At 45.7% G+C, this 11665-nt stretch overlaps 1 long non-coding RNA gene across 1 annotated transcript; it reads left to right on the forward strand.

Annotated features, from left to right (window-relative positions):
* The first annotated feature begins 1145 nt into the window (after positions 1-1145).
* LOC140396380 (uncharacterized) lies at positions 1146-11374 on the forward strand. The gene is made up of 2 exons (XR_011936512.1): positions 1146-1563; positions 9391-11374. It is a non-coding gene; the product is annotated as an uncharacterized lncRNA (long non-coding RNA).
* The last annotated feature ends 291 nt before the right edge of the window (positions 11375-11665 follow it).

Raw genomic sequence — 11665 nt, forward strand, 5'->3', positions numbered from 1 at the left:
CAGGCAGCAGGATTTGCCATCATCGCTGGCATGCCCCAGGATCAGGGGTCATAGATTGAAAAAGTGCCCCCCTGCGAGTACTGGCTCATCAGTCAATCAAAGCGTTTATCTCCAGCTACTGAGATGTGCACTTGGGTGTGTGACCACCAGCTGCACATCTGCACCCGATACCCAGGCTGCACGCAAGACCCATCCATCCTGGTGCACTCATTGGTTCCTGGCACCTTCGAGGTGCTCCCTCAGGTGAGGGGTTGGCTCTTGGGTGACCAGGTTTGAAATCTTGGCCTAATGACGTTTGTCTGGCAGTCCCAAACTGACTGGGGGAGAACCGCTATAGATGCCAGTGGAAATGAGGAGTGTCATTTGAGTGGTGCATCAGAGTCCTCAACATGTGCTGCCGATGCCTGGACCACTCTAATATAGCCCAAGGAGGGTCTCTAACATTGTGGTAGCTTGCAACATGCATCAGAGGGGGGGACTTGTTGGAGGAGGAGGAGGAAGAACGTCAGGCCTCATCTAATGAGGAGGATAGCCAGGAAAAATGGAATCTTAGCTGGCACGGCAGGCTGCCGCGCATGTGTGGTGAGAACCTCATCGCCTCCCAATTTTCCAACTGGGAGCCCTTGCCACCAGCATCCCTGCTCCTCTCTCTATACCCAGTGGTGCTCTCTTAACCATAGCCGTGACCTACTCCTCTCCCAACTCTGAGGGTCCTACCTGCATCATTACAAGGTCCTGGGTTGGAGGTATCTTGACCTCAGACCGCACGTCAAACATGGAGGGTCTTTTCCATGGGACGGAGGATGGACTCTGGTCCACTATCTGCCCGGGTGATCCCATTGGCCATTACATCTCACAGGCCCATGTGGGGGGGGGGCGGTGTTGGTTGGAGATGGTAAGTGATGGGTCACTCACAGGGTAACCTGTTCTACCGGGGGGGGCTCACACTTCTGGCCCCATTCCCTGCTGTCACTGAGGGTGATCCTAGTTGAAACATCCAATTGCCCTGGGTACACCCTTCAGACAGTGGATTGGGGTAGGTCGGAATGTTGGTGAGAAGGTGTTTAATAGTGACTATTTATATTATTGTGCTCTGACCCCTAATGTGCTGATGTCTGACTTAAGTGGCCTACTCCTAGGTGTGACCTCCACCCACACATCAAACATGGAGGTGGTCTGCTGCATATCTTGCCCTCTGACCTGAGATGTCTTTGGCGGCCGTCCTCTGGAACCGGGCTTTGCCACCCTGGGTTTGTAATGTTCCCAATTGGGTGTGAAATCGCACAGGAGAGATTCCTCCATTTTGTAACTGTCAGCAAGCAAGCAACGGGAGTGTGAAGAACTGAAGATTGGTCATTTTGTAATGACCAATTTGAGGTATGGTGTTGTCAATTGTGCATGCAAATCAGGATGCAAAGCCCATGTGAATTTCAACGGCATTTGAATTCAAAGCATGGCGAGTTCGAGGACAAACGTTTTTTTTTCAATGGATGCAACGGGAACATTGAACGACAAAGCCAGTGAGATTGTGAGGACCAGGCAGGCTCGCTTGTCACATTGAAGGTAAGCAATAATGGTGGGTCGCAAAGGTCGGACAGATGGTAAAAATGGGTTGGGCGGGGGGGAGGGGTGGAGAGAACACAAGTTTGAAAAACCACACTGCAGTACCTGAACCTGGATGGGGCAGCCAACTTTGGGGTCTCACAGGTGATGACAAGGTGCCACACTGTTCTGCTCGTCAGGTGTGCCAGTACAGGTGGACCAGACCCCAACAGTGGTTAAGATACTGGACAGAAACCAAGACTGAGGAAAGGATACCTGACTCCAGGAGTTATTTTACACAAAAGAAGGATATTTCACGCAAAATAACATTGCAAAGGAAATGATCCCTTATCTTACGATCCCAGACCACACCCCAACAGTAGCCAGGAAAGTTATTTCAACCTCTTCCTTGTCTTAGACCAGACTGCTCTGCTTTTAAAACAAGGGTGACCAGACTTTACTTCCAAAGGTCTTTCTCCAAAACTCTCTGGCTAATGTCTTCAAAATGTCTCTCTGCCTTCCCTGACTCCAATCTGCAATGACCTTTTTTTTTTTTTCCCCAAGCTAGAAAACAAATTAACTTTCATGGGGCAGGATTTACTGGCTGTTCACGCTGGCGGGAAACTCCGGTCCCAGGCTGGCGTACGGGTTTCCCAGCGGCAAGGGTCAAGGGGTGCTGTCAATGGGAAAGCCTGTTAACAGCAGCGGGACCGGGAGATCCTGCTGGTGGGCCGCCTCCCCTGCCCAAAAGGTGGCTGGTAAATGCCGCCCATGCAGTTCCCCAGGAAACCCACTATGCATTAGCCCAAACTGAAAAGCACATTCCGTTGTCAATTTCACTTTCTGGCTGCTAAAACCATCCGGTCCTGCAGAACAGATTTTTATTTTTTTATTTTTTTTAAAGCATGACCATTGTAGTCAAACACCCTGCATAGAGAATCTTTACGCGAAACTCTCAGGCAGATTCTCGTTCACAAAATGATCCAACTCTGCAGCTGGAGTTGGATCCTGCCTCCCGACAGTATGTTAGTACAAATATGCACAGGGACCTGCAAGATTATACTCAATTGCCTTTTGGAGTTTCCTCTGCCCGTGCCATTTTTCAACGCGTAATGGGGAACATCTTGCAAGGGTTGCCACGTGTCACTGTTTATTTAGACAACGTATTGATTATGGCAGTTTTGGAGCGAGAACATTTTAGTTAATTTGGAGGTTGTGCTTAAACGCTTCTCCAGAGGTTGGAGGCTGTTTTACATTGCTTTCAGGCGAAGGAAATGATCTACCTCGGTTATACGTCACACCAAGTGTGTCTTTCGGGCAAAGGAAAGTGATCTACCTTGGTTATCAGGTCACGGAGAAGGTGCGCATAATCCAACAGGTCCCCGTCCCGACAGATGCTTTGGGTCTTTGTTCTTTTCTCGGCCTCATAAATTACTATCAACGGTTTCTTCCCAGTCTTGCGACCACGCTGGCCCCATTACACCTTCTGTTGAAGAATCATATCTGGATTTGGGGTCAGCCGCAAGAAACCTCTTTCAGCAGGTAAAGCAGCAGTTGTCGTCTGGGTTACAAACCAACTATGATCCTGAAAAGCCTTTACACATTACAGGCGATGCGTCCCCTTATGGTATCGGGGCCTTCCTGTCCCACAAGATGGAGAACTGGGAAGTACAGCCGATTGCTTTTGCCTCCCACACATTGACTGCAGTGGAAAAGTACACACAGATTGGAAAGCAGGGCCAGGCAGTTGTCTTTGCGGTGACACGTTTCCATCTATTTTTATGGCCGCTGCTTCACTATCGTGACCAATCATAAGCGTCTGCTGAGGACAAGCCAACTGCGTCCGCTTGAAACCAGCGCTGGACTTTGCTGCTCGCTGCCTACAGGTATTTGGAGTATAAGCCAGGGGTGCAAATTCTGAACCCCGATGTTCTGAGCTGTTTGCCGTTTTCGACTGGCTCCTTGTCGACTCTCATGTCGGGCGAGGTGGTCGCAACCCTGAATTTAATGGACTCGCTGCCTGTTAAGGCATCGTGGATCCGTGAGTGGACCCAGACAGATCCAGTCCTATCCAATGTTCGGCACATGGTCTTGTATGGTGGACAGCATAGACAGCTCCCAGGCACTGAAAGATTTATCAGTACTGCTCCCCTCCTGTCCGACTACGCCAAGTTAAAAGATTTCTAGTATTTGGTTACCAGCAGCACTTTGCGATTACTGGAACTGTGGTGTTGCTATGGTGTAGCTCTGTCCTTGATCTGACAGCACAAGTCTAGTGTCAAACTGTCGTGTAACTGTGCTGTTTTAATCTAGGATGGAAGTATGCTGTTTTGTGTCTCTATGTTCAGAGATGACCTGAGATTATATGGGTATTTAAAAACTGGGGCTTGATATTTATGCTTAAACAGCTATCTTTTACCTATATTAGTTGTATTAGAAATACCTGGCTTCTACAGGCACTTTGCGAGCATTTTCCTCCAAGCTGTCCAAATTCATCCTGTTGTGGGGGACACGTGTGGTCGTCCCAGATAAAGGGCAGGAGCTGATTCTAAAGGACCTCCATAATGGTCACCCGTGCGTGATGAAAATGTTGGTCTGGTGGTCAAATATCGATATTGAGAAAAGGGTCCAACGCTGCTCCTTTGCATCAGAAGCTTCTGCCAGCCACACTGGGGTTGAGGTACATAGGCTGGAAGGAACAAACAAATCATGCACTAGAGAGAAAATGTGTTTATCTTTTAGCAAGCATAGCCACTCTGAGGTGCTTGTCACTGACTGTGGCACTCCCGAGTTTGCAGGTTTGGTGAAGATGAACGTTATACGGCATATTCCCACCGCCCCTTACCACCCAGCTTCCAATGGGTTGGCGGAGCGCGCAGTACAGATATTAAAGCAGGACCTCCTGAAACAGTCCTCTGGGTCCATGGACACTAGACTGGCTTGCTTTTTTTTTTATAGGACCACTCTGCATGCGGTGACTGGGGTAGCTCCCATGGAACACCTACTGGGCCGCAGATTTCGTATCTGCCTCAGCATGGTTTTTCTGGCCAGTCCGGTCTGCACCCAGGTCCTGGTGTTTGTTCGCAATTTTGCAGGTGGTGCTCCAGTGGATCTCCGGCATTATCCTTCGACAAACGGGACGGATCTCTTACGTTGAACATGGCCCGGGGCATGCACCTGGTAAGTATTTGCACCACATTAAACCCAGGAGTTTAATTGTCTCCGGAAATAGCTTCTCCAGCTGCAGCAGCTACAGGATTCCGCTACAGTGCATGCTCCTCTATCTCCCTCTGCCACTGCACTGCACTCACGGCCTGCTTGCGTCGAACCCCATGAAAATGCGGACGTAGAGGATGATGGTCTCGACTCCAACTCCGAGATAGACACACGGGATGCCTCCGAGGGGGAGCCCTCGGTTCCGCAGTCTACGGATTTGCAGCCCGATGTGCCGCCTCGTGCGCATGACACCCAGCATGATGTCAAAAGAGTCCGATGCCCTCCTTCATTTGGGGGATGGCTCGAACCGTGGGGGGGGGGGGGGGGGAGGGAGAAGAGGGATGTTATAACCTGCCTGGAACCTATTGACTGGGGACAATTGGTTACACCATGTTATCTGGGAAATATGAGCTCTCCCAATGAGAGGCGGGTAGCACAGCTGTATGAATGAAGCTGGCCAGTGAACTACTGGCCCTGCGTACATATTCTTGTAAATAAAGTTTTCTACTTGACTAAGTGGTGCTGGATACTTCCTGGGCCTCAAAACCCACTTTGTACCTTTGCTCGGCTTAAGTGCCTGTTTTGAACTAGACCTTGTCTTTAAATCCTGCAGCCACAAGCCATATAATTGAATTCAATAAATCTGCTGACATATTCTTGCAAAAATGGCCACCAAATCTGTTGGATATATTAGACTGTGACTGCACTTCAAAAGTATTCCATTGGCTGAGACATTGTTATAAATTTTACATTTTCTACACAGCCTGCCACCTAGTTAACAAAACGCCACCTAGTTAACAAAATGCCAGAGGTGAGTAGGAGGGGATGAATGGCGATCAGATATCCCTACCGGCTCATTGGGGGCCCAGTCAAAATGGAGAAGTCATTTGGGAGTGCACGGATTCCCATCAAGAGCACATTGGGAGTGTTGGAGCCCATGAACCTCAACACGTCATCTGCCTTACCCTTCAAGTACTGTCAGTGTCTGTTAGATTTATCAGTCTCATCAAACTAGTGGAAGTAAGTCAACCACTGGATCCTGATGTCCTTGCTTGGTGTCTTGTTGTTTTGGCTGCCAACTGAAATAATGAATGCGGCCAGCTACAATAATAATCTTTATTAGTGTCACAATTAGGCTTACATTAACGCAGCAATGAAGTTACTGTGAAAAGCCCCTAGTTGCCACATTCCCGCGCCTGTTTGAGTACACGAGGGAGAATTCAGAATGTCTAATTCACCTAACAAGCACTTTTGGGACTATCGGAGGAAACCCACACAGACATGGGGAGAATGTGCAGACAGTGATCCAAGCAGGGAATCGAACCTGGGACCCTGGTGCTGTGAAGCAACAGCGCTAACCACTGTGCTACTGTGCTGCAAACGATGCTGCTAATCTTACACTCCGCAGTGAATGTCTTGTGTAATAATTGTAGACATATGCCATGCACCCTGTTTTAAGAATGACTATTGCTTTTGACAGTTTTTCCCTTCTAAACAACAACTGCCAAAAAAAGACCACCAGGGGCTTGCAGGGTCGGGTTAAAGCCACAATTTGATCAGCCATGGTCTTATTGAGTAGGAGACCCGAGGCTTCTGGGTTGGTGTGGCTGTGCATCTATTTTTGAATGCACAAATGGTAGAATGGTGCCTTGACTTCCCAGTTGCATGAAGACAATTTGGGGGTGGACATTTAGTGGGCTCTGAGAAGAGATCAATGGCATACTTACAAGGGAATATTAGGTTACAGGGGCAGGCAAGGTGCGGTTAAGGCCACAATTCATGATCTTATGGAGTAGTGGAGTGGGAAAATAGCTTACTCCTAATGTTTTTATAATTCACTGCGTAACATCACAAATTGTGGAGAAAAGAAAATCAAAATGGGACATAAACCATAGATTTAAGGTCCTGAGTGTGTATGTCAACCGCCATTCAAAATGGCTAACAGTTATGCAATGCCAAGGCTCCCTGGTTGATTTATTATTCTCCTTTCCATTTCTAATTCAAATCCTCGGGCATCAATTTCTCCTCCAGTAAGCCTACTTGTGACAATGATAAAGATTATTATTATAATGTTCCTAGTTGTTTGCCTCATTCACTCTCTCTTAGCAAAAAACAATAATCTGTTGACCTGGTGAAGCTACAACAGGACTACTTCCATGCCAAACATCATATGGTCCCAGAATCTACTGATCAGATCCAAGATCTGCAGTCCTGCACATCCAGCCGTGAATGGTCGTGAACAAATAACGAACAGGAAGCTCCACATCCCTTGTTGGAGCACAGCACCTCTCTGCAAAAAGCAAAGCTGATGCATTTTCAGCTATCTTCAACCATAAATGCGGAGTGGATGATCCATCTTGGTTGCCTGAGGTCCACAAGTACCAGTCTTCAGCCAATTCAATTCACTCCAATGACGTGAAAGCACTGATACTGCAAAGGCTATGTGTGGGTCCTGATGACATCCCAGTAATAAAACTAAAGGCTAGTGTCCTAAGCCAAGTTAATCCAGTACAGCTACAACACTCGCCTCTAGGTAATTCCCTCGTTATATCTTGCCCACACAAAAATGGGCAGCACGGTAGCACAGTGGTTAGCACTGTTGCTTCATAGCGCTATGGTCCCAGATTCGATCCCCGGCTTGGGTCACTGTCGGTGCGGAATCTGCACGTTCTCCCCGTGTCTGCGTGCGTTTCCTCCCACAAGTCCTGAAAGACGTGCTGTTAAGTGAATTGGACATTCCGAGTTCTCCCTCGGTGTACCCGAACAGACGCCGGAGTGTGGCGACTAGGGGATTTTCACAGTAGTGTTAATGTAAGCCTACTTGTGACAAAGATTATTATTATTATTATTAAAAATACAAGGACAAATCCAATATAACCAACTACTTTCCCATTGGCTTCCTTCTGAATCATCAGGAAAGTGATGGAAGGGGTCACCCACACTAGCAGTGCGTAACTTGCTCAATTTGGGTTCAGCTTTGCTCCTGACATCATTACAGCCTTGGTTCAAACATAGATAAAAGAGGTGAGGTGAATATGACCACCCTTGACATCAAGGTGACAATGGAGTGTGGCACCAAGGAGCCCGAGCAAAACCTGACAATGGAGTGTGGCACCAAGGAGCCCGAGCAAAACTGGGATTCTGGGTGGGGTATGGAGGAAAGCTCTCCATTGGTTGGATTCATTCCTGACACATGGTTGTGCTTTGTTGAAGGCCAGTCGTCTCCATCCTAGGGCATCATTGCAGAAGTACCTTTTAGTGCCCTAGGTTAACTGCTTCATCAATGATACCCTCCCCAAATCATAAAGTCAAAAATTGGAATGTTCGCTGATTGTAATGTTCTGTTCCATTCCCAATTCTTCATACTGAAGCAGTCCAAATGCAGTAAAAACCAGATTCAGGCTTGAGCTAATAGAGCAAATGACATTCGTGCCAGGCAATGACTGTCCAACAAGAGAATCTAACCATCGCCCCCATGACATTCAGTGGCATTGCCATCAGTGAATCCACCATGGTCAATATCCTGGGGGTTACCATTGAACAGAAACTGAACTGGACCAGCCATATAAATATAGTTACAGGAACCGGCCAGAGTCTGGGAATTCTGCAGTGTAACTCCCCACATAACTCCCCAAAAACACTTGTCCACCATTTACTCTCCACTTGCCGAGATGAATGCGGCTCCAACACCTCAAACAGGACACTGTCTGGGACAAACCAGCCTGTTTCATAGTCTCTGTAACCACCACGCTAAATATTTGCTCCCTCCTTCACTGATGCACAGTGGCAGCTTGTGTACTTTATACACAATGCACTGCAGCAACTCACCAAAGCCCCTTTGACAGCAGTCACCAAACCTGTGATTTCTACCACCACTTGAATGTTCCCCTTAAGTCTCACACCTTCCTGACTTGGAACTATATTGCTTCACTGTCACTGGATGAAAATCCTGGAGCTCCCTTTTTAATAGCACTGTGGGTGTCCCTACCTCACATGGGCTGCAGCAGTTCAAGAAGGCAGCTCACCACCACTCCAGGGCAGGGCAACAAATGTTGCTCTTGCCAACAATGCCCACATTAGCTTGATGGGAAATTAATTTTCTGTTTTGGAATGCTCAGTTGTATACAGTGCTCCTTTGTTATCATCCAGTGATACTGTCAGCATCTATCCCTTTCTAAATTCTTCTTTATTTTGTCCATGGCAGTTCATAGCTTTTTCTGTGCAAATTGCCCATATTTAATCCCATTTGTACTGTAAGGGTCCAGATGTTTTTTTCCTACATAATGTGCACACATTTTAAGGAAAACAAAGAATTAATAGTCTTGAAGTATATTTGTGTATAGTACTCTTGTTTGCAATAGTAGCGGGGGGGGGGGGGGTGTTGAAATGAATATCCATCACACTACCTTTCTTATTCCACTGATGTCCTGTATGTGGTATAACACTTCAGTTATCTGTGCTATTATTATTTAGCATTAGCAATGGTCCATGCCCCACAATAATTGGCTGTAGAAGACTAATACTGGCTGTAGAAGACTAATACTGTAACAAATTTCTTGGAAATTGGGACTTCTCCATAAATATGTCCCTTTTGCTATTTTCTGTGGGTTAACTTTGATTTTCCACTTATAGGTGAGAAGCTTTTCTGTATGTACCTACAGGAAATCATGCCCAGCTGGAATACAACGCTCAAACATTTGAAATGAACCAGCACTAATTCTTGCTACACCCAAGGACAAGAATGAATTGAGAATTAGTAAGGAAAATGGTTGTGGCTACACCCAAGGACAAGAATGAATTGAGAATTAGTAAGGAAAATGGTTGGACTTTTAACATCATTTTCTTTCACGCTGTTTTGAAATTGGATCAGACAGATGGCGAATCACTTCCAAATTCTGTACGTTTCAAGAACAGAGGATGTTAACGGCTTGGGCTATGAACAATTGTCAACAACAACACAAACACTTCATGTGGTGGGCGAATCCAGAACAAGAGGACATGATGGTAAAGTTGGAACTAGGCCATTCTGGAGTGAAATCAGGGAACATTGATTTAACACACAGGGAAGAGGGAGTCTGGAACTGTTCTTCTCTTTCCCCCACCCCTACAACATGTGGTTACCGTTAATTGAAATTCTTAAGACTTGAGATCAATTGGATTTTTGTATAATAAAAACAAAATACCGTGGATGCTGCAAATCTGAAATTAAAACAAGTGGCTGGAAAAACTCCGCTCTGGCAGAATCTGTGGCGAGATAGAGTTAGTGTTTCAAGTTCAAAATTGAAGGGAGGAGAGATCAGTTGGATTTTTGTTGAGTTGAGATATCCAGATTTATGGAACAAAGGCAGGAAAGTGAAGATGAAATACAGATCAGCCATGAAATATTAAAATGTCATAACCAGCTGAATGGCAAGCTGTTAAATTGTGGTAATTGGGTTAACCATAGATATTGTGACGGCTTAATGTCTCCTAACATATCAAGGAACTTGTGTTGCATTATGTACTGCCTTCCACATCTACATCTTTAGGATGCCTAAAGCACCTTTGATTGCTTTAAAATATAGTATTTTATTTTATAGGTAACCATAGCCACATACTGAAATAAGGTATATAACCAGATGGTGGCAGTGTCAGCTAGATATTGGGCAGAACACCTTTGTTGCTGCTCTTTGAATAGTGTCATAGGTATTTCACATTCACTTAGGACGCGGCGGCCTCAGTTTAACATTAACCTAAAGATGGCACCTTCAAGTCCAGCACTGATTCAGTACTATCCAGGCCAACAATATGTGCTGAAATCCTACAACCTGACTCGAAGGTCAGAGTGGTACTAACTGAGCCAAGGCTGACAATACCACTACCTATTTGCATCACAGGAAAGTTAAACATTTATGAAATGGAATCATTCTGTGGTCTTCATAAGAGGGCTGAGGTAGCTCAATAGAATTTTGTAGGAGTCTGACTAACTCGCTGGGGAGTGGCACCACAACTTGGGCCATGTAACTTGTTTTATCACCTTGAAATTAATTGTCAGCTGTGACAGCCTGTTGATCAAACCAAAAGGATTTCTTGATCTGTTCTGGAGATTGTGTTCTGGAGTTGTGCTCCATCAGTGTGCCACCCATAGATTTGACTATATCATGGAAGATGCTTCCTGATTGAGCTAAGGACTATGTCAGCAATCATACTACAGGGTTCAGACCAAGGCCCAACCAGAAGATAACTTTTTAGAGATATTCCTAAACATATTGGTGGGTTTTGTGGGCAGGCCTGCAGCTGTACAGTGGTTAGAGATGGTTCAAAAGTTAAAAGGGTAACGGAAATCACCTGGGACAATTTTTTTAAAAATTCCAAATGATGGTTTTCTTGATGTTTACTGATCCAAATTTCACCTAATATTTGAGTTGCCAATATGGAAAGTTGCAATATTTTATTCTTGTCTGTATAGACAGTTGATTCACTCCAGATTTAATTTCCTCTCCCTGCCCCATGCATTGGCTAAATCTCTGAAGGAACTAATTCATAGACAATCTAAGACCACCTGTGTTTGAATCCGCTGTGTATCATGTTTGTTGTCTGACTAAAAGATGCAATAAAAGTGTGGCTACAATCTGCAGTTTAATGTGTCTTGACTGAAATATTTTAACTGGACACTAGATGGGACTCCAACTCACTCTGTTCTGCTCTGTGTTGGCTGAGGAAAAATAGAAAACATAGTCTTGCTGCCAGGAAGCAGCAGATGAGTATTTGCAACAGAACTTTTAACATTTGCATTAGCATCTGGTGTATTTTTGCCATCCTTCCTTCCTTCCTTTTCTCTCAGTTGCCAGTTTTTCACAGCACCAAGACCAACCTGGTCAAATTTACAAATCTATACTGGTTGCAATGTTATCTCTTTTTTTCCAAC

Source organism: Scyliorhinus torazame, chromosome 19 (genome assembly GCF_047496885.1).
Source record: "Scyliorhinus torazame isolate Kashiwa2021f chromosome 19, sScyTor2.1, whole genome shotgun sequence".
Taxonomy (NCBI): domain Eukaryota; kingdom Metazoa; phylum Chordata; class Chondrichthyes; order Carcharhiniformes; family Scyliorhinidae; genus Scyliorhinus; species Scyliorhinus torazame.